Below are 18,269 nucleotides of genomic sequence, written 5' to 3' on the forward strand. Positions count from 1 at the left end.
CTGGTGATCACAGGCAAGATGTTTAGCATGCAAAAGAGGATTTTGAGTAAACAGCTCCCTCAGAAAATGACAGATTTGTGTACTACAGCAATTGCTAAAAGAGTGGGGAGTGGGTTGCCTGGCTATTTATTTCTCTGTTAGATAATCTGCAGGTTATATAGATGAAAATATGGTAATTTTGACCTACAGAAATTAAGCTTTGTTTCAGAGGCTGATTTTCTGCAGCAGTCTATATTTGATGAATGACCTCAGTACAGTCTTCTCAAAATGTAACTATACTATCAGTGATGAAGTGCAATGGACCTACTGGATTTATAATTTCTATCACCATTTTCAAAATTACTGAATCTGTTAAAATACTGGTTTTAAATTTTCTATCTGAATTTCCATTATGCTAGATGATGACACCTGCTTTGGTAACACACCGGGTTTCCAGTCTAAAAAAATCAACTTTTCAGTTTATGTTGCCATTTTAATGTGTCCTAAACTTATCCCAGATTTTCAGTCTGAAAGAGAAAATAAGCATTTTTCTTTAGCATCTCACAAACACCGTGTGTGTGTGTGTATATATATATATATATCTATACAGGTGATATCATACCATAAGAATGGTTCCTGTGGACAGATGAGCATTTTGAAAATGCAGAATAGATCTTTTAATCCTGAGAGGTATGAATATACCCCCAGGCATAAAAAACTTAAATACTGTTAAAGACATTTTCCGAAACAGTTTGCCAGTTTTCGTGATGACAGATGTTGTTGAAGTTGTTAACTTCCTGTACTACATTCATCTGAGCACAATTAAAAATATGCCCATTCTAGAAGACACTACATGATGATAATAGGAAAGTGATTCTTGCAAATGCCTTGAGTACTGCAGAGAACTGACAGTGTAAGAAGCTGTCCCAAGAAGGATGTCAGGATTAACCTATAGTTTGTAAAGCAATTTTCAGATCTCCTTGGGTTTTAAAAATTATGTAACTGCTTTTTATTTCAGCATTTCATTCCTTGCCCTAGTTTTAAGTACCATGACTTGGCAATGAATTGGGTATGTCAGAGAGAAAAGCAAGTAGTAGTATAGAGTGGGTAGAACCATCCCTATGATGTTTAAACATTTTGTCAGAGTGGATCACTTCATTGTTTACTTGAGACAAAGAGAACCATGTATAGCCATAATATTATTATAAGTAAAGAGGTCTGGAGTCCATTAGGCAAAGCTGCTGCCTGCTCTCACAGTGTTGTGCAAGGACAGGAAGGAAAATCATTAATCTCAGGAGCATACAACCCCGTTTGGACTAATGTTGCTTCGTCCTGTAGTGTGTGGATTGTGCAGCCCAACTAATGCTGATTTCTTCTTTAGTATGAAAAGCATCTGAGGGCTGTCCAAGGCCTGTGTGGGCTGAAGGTCCTGGTGGATGTACCTTCTGCAACCCCAACGCCGTCACAGCCCGCGCGTGCCCGAGCTCACACAGCGCTGGCTTCCCTCGTGGGCTGAGGGGCACGAGCTGGGCTCTTCCACACTCGCTGGCCTGAGGGAGAACCTGCAGCCTGGTTACCTGAGCAAGCTGTAACAGCTGGAGATGGAACTGCAACAAGCAGCAGGCAAATTATTTCTACTGCTCAGCAAAGTAAAAGCCAGGGCGCTGATAAAACGAAACATCGCAAGTTGGGGAATCGAAATTCTGGCTGCTGAAGCAACTTTCTCTCACAACTGTGGGAATATTGTTAATTAATAGTAATTAAAATGGTCAGACTAGAAAGGAAGATCACATTAAGAAGTGTGAGAGGGAGACCTGATCACTCTGCCTTGTTCTGATGATGTTAAACTCCTCCTGCCCTCCATCAAGGATGCAAATCACAGGGAATAAATACTGTCTCGGAGTCCAACACCTGCCTCTGTGTTCCCTGCCTTTCTGCACCACAGCAGGCAGAGGCAGTGCCTGTGATCACACACGTGCTCTGTGACTCCCAGTTTCAGAAACCTGCTGCTTGTGTAGAATCAGGAAAGGTAGCAGCCCAGCAGGGTTAGCCCGTGTTATTTCCTATACACAGCTGGAATGGATTAGGCAAAGGCAAGTCTATTTTACTTTCCCTTATAAAATGCTGGAATCTGCTTTTGCTGTGAATTCCTCTGGGGCACTTTGTCTTTTGGACAACAAATGGAATAGCTTTTAGCTTGCTGCTATTCACCTGCTTCTTGACACCTCTTCAGATGACTACCAAAGCACCTGAGAGAATAAAGCCTGTAAAAATACTGGCAGAGTTTAGGAGCCAGCAGGTAACTGAGCCATGTCCACAGCAGCTGTACTAAAAACACATAAATATTTTGCCGGTGGCTAAAAAGACTATGTGAAAGAATTTGCTTTGATACCAAATTTTGAAAGAGGATCTAGACTATCACTTCAGTGCTTCCTTCAGTGGTTTCTAAGAGCATGATCTTACCTGTGTCATGGGACACTGGTGCTGCAGTGGGTCACTGTAAACACAGTCCACCACAATCATGAGCCATTGTGGTGACAGAGGAGTCTGTGCAGGGGCTGCTCTTGATTCAAGTTATTTGCAGTAACCAAGGGGAAAAAAGCTGCCTCTTTCCATTTTAAGTAAATAAGAAAGATCTCAACTTTACATTTGCAAAATCACTGAACAGGAATAGAATGGTGCTGTTTTAAAGATGCAAAATTTTGCGTCATAGGGCCAAGCACACTTTTTATGTAGAGCCCCCACCTAGACTTTTATGTTATACTCAGGCTAAATACGGTGAATCAGAGCACCAGTACTTGTTTGGGTTTTTTAAAAAGATGTAAAGAAATGAAATTGAATACTTACGTGCTTTTATGAAAGAACTGTCTGGGAATTGACATCACCTGGAAAATCTGTTTACAAAGATTAGGTGAGGCAGTTATCTACCATTATCTGTGTGCCTCCAGTCCCCTTGGAATCGATTGGGTTAGAATAACAGATACATTCAGCAGTATCTTCTTTTAAATATTCTTACCTTGCTTGCTGGGAACTACATAACTGTAAAAATAGAAATTAGCTCTACCCCAGCCCAAGCCAGCACATCAGGGCAGGAAATCAACAGCACAAACACACAGTGGGCTTGGAAGCAAACACCTCAAAATCCGCAGTGCTCGAGTCTTGTTTGCTTGCCTCGATACTACAACATGCAAATTATTGGGTGACTTTGGTTCTATCATTTGCATTTAAATAGTTCAAGTTACTGAGTGCCTGCTTGCTTTCTTCCTTGTGTTTTGAAATTAACTGTTACCATATGAAGTTAAGCCAAGATGCAAGGTTTTTTGTCTGCTTCAATCTAAATCTTTGTGTACATTGATATGCACAAACTGCATCTTTTGTTGATACATATGTAGTACATATTGTTCATTTCATGCCATATTCTCCTTTTCCTTTGGCTCCATAAATTATAGACCCCACATTGATTTCTCTGTATTCCTAACTTCAGCTTCATGGGATGCAGGCTGATTGATACTCCCTATTTTAGCTGTTTCTCAGCCTTTTCATTGAGTTGGGACTATTGCATTCATCAGCTTCAAGGAAGACTTTCTTTTAAAGGGACTGTACAGTTGAAGCAGTTTTAACTTAAATATGGTAATGAATTGTGAGAAAATAGTAACTAGGCCAAAAGGTTATCTGAATACAATTGCTGAATGAACTCTGCACACTGAGAAATGAAATCTAGTAAAATTACTGGAAACCAGATCTGAACATCTTCCATATTTGAATTTTCTCATCCACTCAAGACAGAATTTTTTGCAGTGAGCGCATTACCTCATCTCCATGATACAGATCTGGAATGACACCACTGAAGTATCAGATAGCAGCATAAAATTTATGTGAAATCAGAAGGCTCCAATTAAACCCACAATTTCACTGCATAATGTCACAACACTGTACCGTTACACAGGAAGGAGTGTGACAACCCAAATTCTATCAACCAGTTCCATCTCCTCTGTCCCAGTAGAAACCAGTAAACTTTAAAAGACTCTATAAATATTTTGGTAGTTACAGAAGTCCTGCCCCTTGCATCCTCTTAGGTGCCAGATGCTCAATAGCAATTTTAACAGCCTGTACCTCTTTTACATATTTTAAATATGCACAGAAAAGTAAAATAACCTCCTCACTTGGGTTCTGAAGTATTCAAGAGAAACTTTAGCATCAGCCAAAGATATTTCCAGTGGTAGAAAGAATTAAAGGGGAGGTGTTGAGGAGCTGATGATCTAAATGGACAAGCCTTATTTTATGCAAAGTGGCAACAGGATTTTTGAGTAGGAGATTTAGTGTAATTCATTGTTCTGAACTGAAAGAAAGCACTTTTCAAAAAGAAAAAAAGGAAAAATATATAGGCAGGATATTGCTCATCATCAGTAGTTTAAGCCCCAGAGAACTACTTAAAATACCTGCAAAACAACTATCTATGTACACTTTGTGCTTTTAACAGAAGGGAGAAGGAAAAACAAGATAAGAGTCTCTGAAGTAAGATGCCATTGCTTTCACCTTGGAGAATGAACTCCCAATGTATATTTTGGATGTCAAAAAAACAAGTAACTCCCTAAACTTGAGGAGGAACAAACAGGTAATAGAGCTGAAGATCCTGTGCTGACTTATTTATTATTCTCAGAGTTATTATTAAACAAAAAGCCATATGTAATAAATAACCCTTTTATGGGGTAGCAAAAGATCTTCTAAGTAAGCTAAAATTTCTGTGTGAAATGATGGCATATTATGGGATACCAGGCATTAATGAAAACATCAGAAACTTACGTGATATGCTCAAGGCAGGACCATAAATGGTAACAATGTCAGACAATTAATTTCAGTGAGAGCTGAGGTCAGGAATCTACCACATCATTACTTTTATTGTCCCTGTCCCCTGATGAGATCATGATGAAAACAACCACAGCAGTCATTTCATCAGAGAAGTGCTAAAACATGTCTGTATGACCTTGGTTTTATAATGATGCTTCACTGAACAACAAGAAATTAGACACAGTTTTTCATTATTAGCAAGATATCAGATATATCTTGGCTGTTTCAGTCTCAAAAGCAAAAAAAAAAACCAAGACACATTGAGATCTGAGTCATTTTACTCTTCATTGAGACATGAGAGAATGCTGTTGTCAATCAGGAAACAATTTTCAGGAACTTAAAGTGTTTTGGGCAAGTTACATGATCAACACTGTCATAAATACATACGGCACAGGCGTCTACAATTCACTGCAGACAAAAAACACCTCTGAGGAGAGTTTGAAATCCACATCAAAAGTTTCTCAGAAGTGTGCAATGCTGAGGAGATAAAACCAGCTTAGGACATGAAATGGCAGGAATGTGACACGTCACTGGAACACAGTAAGAAATGCTGCTAAAGTTAGTCCCACGTCAGGTGATAACATGATCCCAAAGCAGAACAGGTGAGGTGCATTCCTTCAAAGTGGAAATGAGTTTAATCAGCACAACATCCTGTAGCCTCCAGAGAACAGCAGCAGAGGAATAACTGGTTGAAACTTGGCACCCATCATAATATACAGGACGGTAAAAAAGATGTGTAAAAAGTGGTTATGCGTGGAAATAGGCTACTTCACTTCCCAGTAGCAAGTAGGATTATCTGTTTTCTGGTGTTTCTAGGTAGTGGGAAACTTTGCTTAGGCTCCACAGAATCTCAGAGGTGGAATTATGGGGGAGACAGACCTATTGACAGTAAATGTTAAAGGCAGCAATGGAAAGGTGTTTGCACAGTGGTTCACAGCAGAAAAATGACTGTGGGGCTCAAATCTGGAAGGGAACAAGCTCCACCTACGATTTTTCTTCGTGAAGGACTGGTGCTCTAGTACATCAGGGAGGATTTTATGCACAAAGGAGTCATCCTAGTTAGAGGAATTGTGTGTATTAATGAGCTGATCGTATCCCTGAGCTGAGCTGTGCTGAGCACACAGCACACAGGCTCCCTCCTGTCTGCTGGAAATCATGGCTGTCACGTGGAAAAGGAACTGTTTCATCAAGAATTACAGTAAATTAATTAAACAGTCATTAACTATATTCTGCATTGATTAGTGATACAGATTTTAATCACTCACGCAGAGGCAAAGTAATTTTCTATGGCGTTCAGTCTTTGGAAAGTGGTGAGTCACAGGGAGCTGCTGAACCCAGCACCTGTTACCTGCTCATCTCCAGCACTGCTTCACCAAAAACATTCTGAAGAATTTGCGACTGGAAGGCAGCCAGAGATCAGCCTTTCACTCACCAAAAACCTCCCAAACTTCTCTTATGCTGCTGAAGTTAACAGCAACCAGAAGAACACCTGCTTAATTTGCATTTTAAGACATTTTAAAGGAAATTACATGACGAACTGAGAGTTGACTCCATATTTTTTTTTAATATTCACTGAAACCTCTCAGAGCATAACAAAAATAGGCATCTCAAAAAGACCCCCAGTGTTTGCATGAACAACTAAAAGAAGACAAAAAACTGTCAATGCGTTTTTGTGGGTGTTTTAAAAATATTACCTAGCTGACATGCTCCTGAAAAAAAAAAGGGAAGGTTGGTTCAGCCTTGGGTTGACTCTTCCCGTCTTTTCCTTGGCAATACATAAAGCAAAAGTAGAAATACCTGAAGCAGTCCAACAATCATACTTGGCTGCAAGGGGTGGGTTTTGAAGGAGTTAAGAGACAAGTGAGATAATAGGAAAAGAACACCTTAAGCATTGGGATGATGAGGAATAATCCCCATCTTCCCATTCTGAGTCCTAACCTTGCAGTGTTTGTTACAACAATAAATTTCACCTGTGAGGGCAATAACTGCCTCCGTTTAATTTTTCTCCTTTTATTCTAGTTAAATAAGTGCAGACATGGTCTGGAATGTTTAAAAAACTCAGTAAAAATGAGCTAGGGGATTGTCTGGCTTTATTGTTCTCAGAGGCTGCTGGCTGGAGCTGGAGCTAGTGCTGTTGTTACCACAGGAGTCTGTGACTCCTTAGTAGGTTGTGGTGTGTTTATCTACACCGTGCTTGGGTGACCCAGTCAGCTCCCGGTGCTTCCATTTGGCAGAGGAAATGGAGAACTTACCTGGTTTTATCTGTGAGGGCCACACTGAAAATATTTGGCAATACTGCCATTGTTCTAATATGTGTAAAATTTTGTGATGGTTTGGGTAATAGCACAGCTCGCTCTCCAGTGCTCTGTTGTAGGCACTGCTGATAGAGAATATCCTGGAACTATTTGAAATACCCAGTGATACAGCAGGTAACTCCTCACCTTCAGTTTCTTATACAGTATGATGGCTAAACCAGAAAATGGAATTCTGGAGTGCACAGAGAGGAGATGCCAATTAGAAGTAGGGAGCTGTTGTCTCACGAGTAGTGGGGAGATTGCTAGAGGGAAACACCACTTTCCCTAGGCCTGTAGCAGGAAAAATCCTAGTGACAGATGGGAAAGCATTCTGAAAGAGCTGTGGAGCTTACATGACTTCTCAAAAGTTGGTCAAACTAAGAAGTTTTAGAAGCTCAAGGCTAAAAGGCAATTTTAACTCAGTCTGTAAATTCTTCGTGGTAAAGAGATTTAAGATAGCAGAGGGCTGTAGCAAACAAAGACAGAAAAAGATCCAATACCTGGATGATCTAATTATACAAATCTTTACTGGTGATAAAGAGCAGGATTAAACTCAGTCAATGTAGCCATCTAAAAGTCCTGTATCTACTAGTTATCCTCACGAACACATCGAAAGAGGCATTTCCAGGGGGTTATTCATTCCACCTATCTTAAGATGGATGAAATTGCTTGGAAGCCTGGCTTGATTAATTTTTTTGACATTATGCTGGAAGATGAGTTTAGAGGAGTCGTTTATCCAGCTGAAATTTGCCAGTGAGACTCATCTCCTCCAAACAGGCATTTCTTCTAAAGTTGGCAGTTGGTCAAGGAAGTGTCTTGAGATGCAGCAGAACACCCATTACTTGTAAATTTAAAATTGGCAAGGGAGCTTGTGGAATATAAGCAACAGTGGGAAGAACAGGAAGCTAGATCTGCATAGCTGGCCAAACTGAGCACCCTAAGAGAATGGCTCTTCAAAAGTCTGACTTGTCTGGGGAACAGGTGAGGCTGCAGTCCCAGAAGACTCACACCAACATCAGTTTTCATAGAATCATTGGACTGGAAAAGACTCTTTAAGGTCCAGCCGTTGCAGCAGCACTGCCAAACCCACGTTCCCAAGTGCCACATCCACGTGGCTTTGAAATCCCACCAGGGATGGGGACTTCACCACTGCCAGTGCTTGGCAGCTCTTCCAGTGAAGAAATTTCTCCTAATATCCAACCTAAACCTTCCCTAGTACCACTTGAGGCTGTTTCCTCTTACCCTATTGCTTATTACCTGGGATAAGAAACTGACCCCCACCTGTTTTCAGCCCCCTTTCAGATAGTCGTAAAGAGCAACAAGGTCCCCCCTGAGCCTCCTTTGCTCCAGGCTGAGCCCCTTTCCCAGCTCCCTCAGCCCCTCCTGCTGCTCCAGCCCCTTCCCCAGCTCCGTTCCCTTCCCTGGACACGCTCCAGCCCCTCAATGCCTTTCTTGTCCTGAGGGGCCCAGAGCTGCCCCAGGATCTGAGGTGTGGCCCCAGCAGTGCCCAGCACAGGGGACAGTCACTGCCCCGGCCCTGCTGCCACCCCATGGCTGGCACAGCCCAGGTGCCATTGGCCTCTTGCCCCCCTGGGCACACCTGGGCTCATGTCCAGCCGCTGTCCCCAGCAGCCCCAGGGCCTTTCCCAGCTTTCCAGCCCCTCTGCCCCAGCCTGGAGCTGCAGGGGGTTGGTGAGACCCAAGCATCCCATTTTCCCAGCATGGCAAGCTCATCATGCTTACTGAGCAGTCAGAAAACACAAACCAACAGCTGCACATCAAAACTCACACAATGTTTTTCTTCAGTTGTATCACCCTCTGCCATTCAGGACTGCAGGGGACAAACATGTGGCCTTCTTCCTCCCCACCTCTTTCTAATAAATGCCTGATTATGCAGCTGCTGCATAATAGCTGCTGATGCCAGTGTGACTGTGCAGTGATTGCATAATCACTCCAGAGAATGGGAATCTCTGGGCAAAGCCTCATCCCAGCACCACCTGCCCAGTACTCATCTGTCAGGTTCTGGGGGTGCAGGGAGCCACTGGTGGTAAAGATTATTTTTGTATGTAACAGGCTTCCAAATTTTCATGTGGAAGTGCTGTGAGATTATAGTGGACACAGGAGCATCCAGCAGTGGGGTCTGTTACAGCATGTGCATGTAAAAGCTGTTGTGGAACTAATGATCCTGAATTATTACAGCCTTTCTGTCTCTCCTCTAATGTCAAAATGCACACATGATAGCTGCAGTTATCACTGGGCAGCTGTAAGAAGCTTAAATTCTTGTCATGAAAAAATGAGCGTACAATAGATCCACAATAGGAGATATGCACACAGATGCAAAAAAAAAAAAAGGGCAAATAATGAAAAGTAATGTAGAACAAAACGAGAATAACTCACCAGCTGGCAGTCATAATGGTTCACAACAAAAAATTTCCATGTTTCAGAAATTATCATTCAAACCATGCCATACCAAGTGGAATTCCTCAGTCCTGTGACACCAGCCAAGCACCATTTTTCTTTCTCTGTGACTCAAGAAATGCTGCTCTGCAGGGGTCATACACTGTCACTGAGCCATGCACAAAGTTCCTGTTGCAGCCAAAGGACATTTGATACCCCAGCAGACGCATATCTAGATGCGGCTGTGAGACAGTATAAAAATAATAAACCAGTCACAGTTCCAGCACTGGCGTCAAAACACGTTTCTGTGTAAAACCAGCCATACAGCTCAGATAACCATGGAACAGAAGTTGTTTCCTTGTCTTTTGCACTCTGCTGAAATTGCCCAAGGTCCTTGGCCTCTTCTCTTTCCACATCACAACACAGCTCAATTTCTACTATCACTTTTTTACATAGGAAAGGCGGGGAGGAAAGAGGGAAGAAGCATTTGTGCATAAAACTGCCTTTCTGCCTCCAGTGTGCAGTGCTGTAACCAACAATGGTGTTGTGGCTGTTACCCTTCTGCTTCTGACTGCAAAGAAACAAAGTTAAAAATTATTTATTGCTTGGATGATTATGTGCAAGGAAACACATACTGGATCTACAACAGGAAGCAAAACAGGAACCAGGTTAAATTTCAAAGGCTGTACTCCTATTGGTTTTAGCTGTTGATACTTTTGTTAACATTAAAAAGCAGTTCAGTGTTGTTTTTTGAAATATCTTCAGAAACTTATTTTAAAAGAAATAGTTCAAATTTTCCTACTGTTAGAAAAGCCACACAAATCCAGTTGTGAAAAGAAAAACATACACAGAAAGAACAGTTGCAGGAAACACGACTGGTTTCATCCTACAATGAAAGCTCTCAACACAGTAATTACTACATATTTTCTCTTGAACTCTAAGTCAGAAGACTAGCCAGCCCTCTTAATACTGAAAAGTGAGAGCATAAAATAAAGCTCTTTGGTAAAAGGAATAACTAATTCAAAAGTACTTTTTCTCACGTCATTAATATGCATTTTCTTCCCAGAAATGACAGAATCTCCTGTATTGCGCAGGGGTAAATAAAAAAGCTAGTTTAACTTGGAGTAAATACGCAACTCTGGACTAAACCACAGGTTTGGTATTCAAAGTTCAAGTGCTGAAACTGATTCTTCCCTCCTAAATAGGTGGTTGTGCTGCAGCTGGAGCAATTTGAGCCTCTGGCGAGGCAGAGGGAAGCAGCACATGCATCTTGTCTCAGAAGACTGTTCATACTCGGGAGAGAAAAATGGAAATGGAAGAAAGAAAGGGGGAATAACTTCCTTAGTCAGATGAAGTGCAGAGGCTGAGGAGCAGTTCCTGCACCCAGAGGGGCTCCCTGGTTATTGGAGGCCAGCACAGGAATTGGGCACCTTCCTTCTCCTCTGCTGTTCTACCCCCCCTGCCCCTGCAGCACCCACCCTCCTACCAGGGGAACAAGAGCCTGGAGTATTTCTTAGTGATCCAGCTGGGATCCAGTTCAAGCAATATATTAATTTGATCTGCTTTGTAAACCAACACTGCTGCCTTCTTTCAAATAGAGTCTGGGAGAAACTCTTGTCCCCTGAACATCTTGTCCCCTTTTAACATAAGTCCCCTGACGTCTCAGTGGCTTTCAGTTTTATTGACTTCTGTGGGCCTCAAAAGAAGTCAGCACCTCAAAGCTTTGCAAATGGTACCAGAACAGTCCAATCTAATATTTGGCTGACCCCTTTTCCCCTTGCAGTATGTTTCAGCAGTGCAATTTCCACAAGAGTGGTTGGGTTCAGCCTCTGTTGGACATCAGGACATGCTAGGCAGCAATTTCAATAGCTTGAATTTTGCTAATGCCAAGATGGCAGAGACTGTTAGGGCAAAAAGAGCAGGATATTCACCTGATGTAGGCTGGCCTGGGCTGTTGTTTAGCTCAGTAGATTATTCTTGAATTTTACAAAGAAGCTAAGCTATACCTATATATAAAATGTCAGAGATTAAATACAGAAACTGTGGGCCAGATAAATAGATACATATCCTTACATCTGGCCACATTTCTCCTGCACTCACTAACTTTTCTGTACATTTAATGCCAAGGTACAAACCACATTGTCCTGTATAACTGAGCTGCATTTACCCTCAGCTGTAACTTGCAAAGACCTGTTACAACACTTAGAATTGACCATCCCCATAAGCAAAGATACTCTGAGCTATACTGAGTATAGCTTACACAAACAGCCTTTTCAGTTATGACCTTCATTTATAAATAAATTGATGTAAAAAATTAAAACTTACCAGGCTGCTCTGTAAGTGCCCTTCTTTCTGAATCAGGTAATACTGTTAAACCAAAGTTTTGGTGTTTGTGGGTGTTAAAAATATCCCTGTCAGTATTTTCAGTGCATTAGGGGACTGTGTAAGCAGGGAAAGGCAGTGTCCTATAAGCTACATCAAAAACCACATGGCAAGTTTTACTGCTTTTTATTCTTTATACCTCACTTTCAATTTCTAGTGGATCTGTTAAATTTAAATTGTCAGTCAGCATGAAAAGAGGCCTTTTTCTCCTATCATGTACCTGAATTTTAACACAGAAGGGCACACTCTTGTAAAGCCTCCTGTGCTTTCCACTGTGCTCTCCTGGATCCAAGATACATGGTTTGGCACTGCTGTATAAGAGCTCAGCAAACATGGAGAATATTTGAGTATCTGGGGTATGTCAGAGCCACTCTCTAGGAACAGATTTTGAAAGCTGGTGACAGCAGCTTTTGGGAAATTGGGATGAGCTGAAACCAGAGATAGCTCAGTCCTTACCACAGATGCAGAAATATTCAAGTTCACAGATTTTTTGGAAAGCTTTTACAGCAGTACCAAGAACAAATGGAGGATCAAGCCCTACTCCAGAAAGTGCCCACAGGAACATGCAGCATCTCTTGACACGTCCTGAGCCTCAGGGATTCATCCTTACTGCCACTGAGTTTGTGAGATAGGGGGAAAAATACATCTAGGACTGCACATGTAGATGTAGGACAAGAATCTGCTTCTCTTTCCAGAGTTAGCTGTGTTTGAGGAAATACCTACAAGCCTTGGGTTCTCCATCAAAATCTTTTAGGATGTTATGGGTCTGTTATACATGTTAATCAAATCTGGTCATGAATAAACATGAGGGAAGAAGGTTTCTAACCAGAACATGGAGACTACAGAAACCCTTCCACTTAGTGGTACTGGACTGTAAAACAGAGTTGCATACATTTACATACAAAATTGTATATTTGCATGTGGCGATATGGGAGTGAAGATGGTGTTAAGAGAAATCTGTACTAGTGCTGCACATTTTATAATTCAGTTTTTGGGGGTAGTAGGGCTTCTCATTTCCTAAGTTAGGCTTGGGGCTCTTAGGCTCCTGCACTATTGGTTTCTTTTGGAGCCTGAGGAGGAGTAGAGCAGCTCTGCAGAGGTGCCTGTTGCTTTCTGTTTCTAAAGGACCCTGAGGTGCCTCTCCAAAATTAAGCCATCTTACCATTCTGATGTCTGCAGTTAGGTGGGATGAAACCCACTTGGAGTATCTATGCCATTAAATTACACTACACACAGCAATAAATCTCCTTTCCAAAACAACGTGCTTGGACCTTAAAGAAGTAGACAAAACAATACTCTCTTGCCTCTAGCAATAGTTCCTCTCTTTTAAAATATCTTTCTCTATGACAGGAGTGCAATTAAAGCTATTTGGTCACTTCAGCTACCTGAAAAATATGTGAAAATGAGCACATTCTCAAGTGGAATAGTAAGTCTAGAGTTCCTTACATGATACCCACATTCAGTTTGGCATTATGATGCCTTGAAAAAAATTGAAGGCAGCTCAAACTGTTTACATAGCAAAATCGGGATTGGGGTTTTCTTTGTGAATCATACAAAGAAATTTTGGTTCAGGTTTTATCAGCTGTTTAATGGCTGCCACATGTTAGCAGGAAAATTCATCAACAATCAACCAGACTGAATTCCAGCCTCAGGCAATACATCTGATTCAGGCAGCCTAGTGACACAAGGGTTTCATAAATATCTGGAGAATTAGTAAGTCCAGCTAATTTTCAGTTTTACTTGTAATTGGTCATCCACTCTTTTAAGACTCTTTGGAAGGTCTGGGGTGTTTTGAGTATTTTTCTGAAATAACCTTAAGAGGAGGAAGAAAACCTTAGGAGGAAGAATTTCAGATCATGAAAAGTCAGCCTGCAGCTCTTCAGTGAGGAAAAACACAGCTTTCCAGTGATTATCTTTCAATTTATGTCCTGAAACCTTCATCTGTTCCTCCATTGAAAACTTGTAAATCAAATTTTGAATGCTTCATGTTTCCATTTAAAATAAAAACAAACGTCAGAAATTCTCCTGGATGTTTTTACTTTCCAGAAGAGTGTTCAGGAGTATCAACCAATTCAGGAAGTACCAAATGAAAAACGTTGCTACTAATTGAAAAATACTTGACTTTCAGGAACATAGGATTACTTCAGAAACCATTATTTACAATAGGTAATATTTATTTATGTTAGCAACCCAGCTGGTTTCAAATCACTGCTCTTTGCAAGTGAGTATTGTAAAAGATGGCCATTAGTAAAAAAGAGAGAAAATTGTATCCTGTGTGGTTTCATTCCTCTCCCACCCAACCCAGCTGATGGGACAAAAGATGTATTTAATTTGTACAATTATAGATATTCCAGAGACTCTAGAGGAAACCAGTTTTCCCTCTTAGCTTTGGTCTGTTGGCCAGGCAGCCATATTAATAACAAAAGTTAAGCCAGCTGCTGTTTTAATACCCGCAGTTCAGGGGAAAGAGCTGGAGGAAGCCAGTCCTCGCCTGCAGCAGCTCTCCAGGCTCCCCTCCAGGTGCCAGACCTCCTCCTGCATCCATTTGTGGGACAGGCCTTGGATCCAAGCAGATCTCAAGCCTCACTTACTGAAAGAGCAGCCAAATCTTTGGTAGTGTGACCAGAGGGCTGTACCAAAACCAGGCTGATCAAAACCAGTTCCTGGCTGGTTGAAATTTGTTTCCCAGCTCTCTGGCTTCCAGATCACAGTACTGTCCTAGACACAAGTCCAAACCTGTGGGCCTACCAGTGTGAAGCCCAAACGCATGTGTATGCAAAGTGTTCCTCTGAAAACCATCTCTGAACTCAGCATTAGCAATAAAAAGTCATGGAATTGAATTAAAAAGTAATTTAAAGAGGCAAACAAAGCTCCTCCACTGGTGTGATAACCCAGTCTCATGGGTGACTGCACACGGGGGGGACACAGCTGTTACTAATTAGAAGGTCTCAGTATTAGGTTTAGATTTATCTGGAAAATAAGCAGCAGTGGAGTTTAAATCTTTCAAGTTCTTGTCTTTCCCTCTGGCACAGAGACGAGCACTGCACCTCCCTTGACCCATCAACCTTCCTCTGCAGGGCAGCAGCATGACCTAGCGAGCAGGTACCTGCCTGACATCTGCCAGCAGCTCTCTCTGACCAAGCCAGCCTGTCCCTTAGGAACACAAAATATTCCCAAAGTTTCTAAAGTTCCTCTAAATCCAGAGAGCAGCTCTCAGAAGTGATGTGATGCAATGTGCTGTTTGGTTTATATCCCCCGAGCCCTTATGGGAGTTGCACAAGCTTAAATTGGTCTATTAGAGGTGAGATTCTTAGGAAATGTAGAGAGCAGTTTAAAAAGCACACTTACCAGCACTCACAACAAACTGTTCAGATGGAAAGTTCTTTAAAATTGCGCTGCTTCACAGGTTGATCTTTTCACAGGCTGATCTTTTCTAGCAAGCCCTTGTAGTAATCCATTGGAAGCAGTCTTTGCGACTGTTGAATACATTCTGCAGCGCTCCAATGTCTGAGACAGCTGACAGCAATCACCCTTTTAACACGTGATGCCCTTAGGTGATAATTAACACAGACAAGCGATTCTGCTGTGAAAGAGAACTGTAAGTAAGCAGGTGCCTGTTTCCCACCTGCATTTTCCAGGTGGAAGGGAGAACAGCCTGACAGGTGACCTGCACACCTTGTGTCTGACCTCACAGGCGTTGTGCTGATGTTAGCTGGTTGCAGCGTGAGCAAATGCACTGCTGTAAGCATAATGCAAGGGAAATTCAAATAATCCAAATGGTTTCTCTCCACCTGCAGAGCAACACTGTTTAACTCTGGTGAGTCAGGCATGTATTGCACATTCATTCCATTTAAACCTTACCACCATCCTGAGGTATGCGCTTTCAAACATATTTTGACATTTCTCTCCGTTCTTGCAGAACTGTCAGCTATGGTAGGAACAGCACTGGAGTTGAAATTTCAGTCTGTTTTTCAAGTTGAACATTTCCAGTGCCTGAATTTTGTTTAAACTCTTAAGCACCAGATGTCTGTCTTCCCCGAGCCAGCTATTAGTCAGAAATATTAGTGGTAGCTATCAGTGATGGTGGTCATTTTACACAGTGGCTGTGACAAAATTAATTTGCCACGACTTAAGGTCCTCCTCTCATCTGAACCTCATGCAGGTGCTGGGATGCATTTCACAGCTAGACCAGATGAGAATTTGTGATCCATCAAAAGTGAGGTTATTCAGCCTGGGGATGAAAATAGAGGCAAATCTAATGCTCTTTTATTGAAGATGGCAGCACCCAGGGCCACTGCTTAATGCTGAATTGTTCCTTGTCAATTCAAAAAGACCTAAACATTCAATCTCTTCGGTACTGAGCCAACCTGAAGCAATTTTTTCTTGTTGAAGTTTCCTCTGCATTGGAAAAACCTGAATCATTCAGCTATTTTGATGTTCTCCCAAAAAAAAAAAAAAAAGATGAGCCCCACCTAAAAAGTCTCAGACTTTCCACTTTCTTTCATGCAAATAAGATGGCCAAATTGAGATTGAACCAGCAGCATTCATTTTGGAATTTTGTAACTTTAAGAATTAATTTTGGTAACCCAAGCAACCTTTCAGTATCTATTTTGGATATAATGTTACATGCTCTGTATAACATAGCCATAGGAGTCTACAGATGCCAAACTATGGAAATTATTTCCCTGCTCTTTGGCAGACTCCACAGGCATAGGGGTTAGATTATATTCTATTTCTTTCTGGTCTGAAATATATTTAGACAACTGAATGGCTTTTCTATTAATGGTTGTCCTGCAATTAATTTCTCATATCCTTCCTTTCAATCTGGTGAGGCTTTTACAAAGCCTAGTGCTTTGTGCTTTGTCCTCCCTTGTCCTTTCATTTCTGGGGAAGGAGGGCACATTCCTATTTCCTGTAACAACTGGTGTAGCCACCAAAGGCTTCTTATTGCAGAGAGCTGTTTGTTAGCCTGGCATCCCAGCTCCTCCTGTGACCAAAGAGAGCAAAAGCTTTTCTCCCACTGACCAGATTGGAAGGCACTGCAGCAGAACCTCAACGGGTGCAGATCACAGCAGGTCTGCTCAGATCAGTGTAGTGCCATTTTATGCCAGAGTAAAACCTGAATCGTTGCAGATACCGGTCGCTTTCGTGGGAGCTGTGAGCCACAACTTGTGTAAGTCATGGATCCAGGGTGTATCTGAGGCCTGAAGGGACTGCGGTGATCAATGGCGCTTTTATGTCAACACCAACTTAACCAGAGGCCTTGTAATGGTGAATGTGGCAACTGTTTACCTCGTTTGTCAGAAAAATGGCAGAAATCTCTGAAAAAACTTTCCTCCAGAGGCTCTGAATCATTCCTTCATTTCATTCCAGCAGAACTGAGCCACCAAGCAGTTATTGCTGTCAAAGAGGAGGCAATCTTTTAGTTGGCTGCTGCCTTGTCAGGCAATGAAAATCATAGAACTACAGAATGATTTGGGTTGGAACAGACCTTAAAGCTTATCCAGTTCCACCCCCTGCCATGGCAGGGATACCTTCCACTAGACCAGGTTGCTCCAAGCCCTGTCCAACCTGGCCTTGGACACTTCCAGGGATGGGCCAGCCACAGCTCCTCTGGGAAGAGCAGCAGTGGCAGCCTGGGGTGCTGTACAGTGACAATAACCTCTGCAAAGGAAAAAAGGAGCAACCTGAGCCACCTCCAGAGCACTGCCTTCAGCTCTACATGCATTAAAATCCTGTAGAAGTGACCAGAAGTGACAAACACAGGGTTTCTGTTGCCAAGCACGCTGTGCTGGGAGACTGGAATATAGCATATGGAATATTCCCTTGCTCACAGAAATTAGCATTCATCTTTCTTAGGAAAATGCAGGTGTTTTTTATGGGATCCTGCTATTGCAAAATGATCTGAAGCAGTTCCTCCCAACCTTACTGGTCCAGCCACCAGTCAATCAATCAAGCACACGTCCCACTTAGCTTTTTGTAGGGGAAGAGGACCTTTTAGTAGCAACTGTCCTGTCAGGATTTAGTATCAGGGAGAGGCTGTGGACTCGGCATCAGACTCATCCAGCTTGGAAAAGGCGGGGTGAAAACTTCCTACTTGCTGCAAGAGGCTTTCAGAGCTGAGTGGGGTCTATGTGTTGCTGGCTCTGCTGTTCACATCCTCCCACTCATTCTCCCATAGCTTAAGACAGATGAGAGGAATTGGCAGGAAATCCAAGCTACTTACAGGAGTGTTATTTTAGCTTCTGTGCTGCAGACAAATATTCATGAACTTTGCTATGGTATTTGGGTCCAGGAACTCCAGTAACTCACTTTACACCACCTTGGTGACACTCTTGATTTTGCATTAACCTGAAGAAGGACCTGGCC

This window comes from Coloeus monedula (genome assembly GCF_965178545.1).
Source record: "Coloeus monedula genome assembly, chromosome: 4".
In the NCBI taxonomy this organism is placed as follows: Eukaryota; Metazoa; Chordata; class Aves; order Passeriformes; family Corvidae; genus Coloeus; species Coloeus monedula.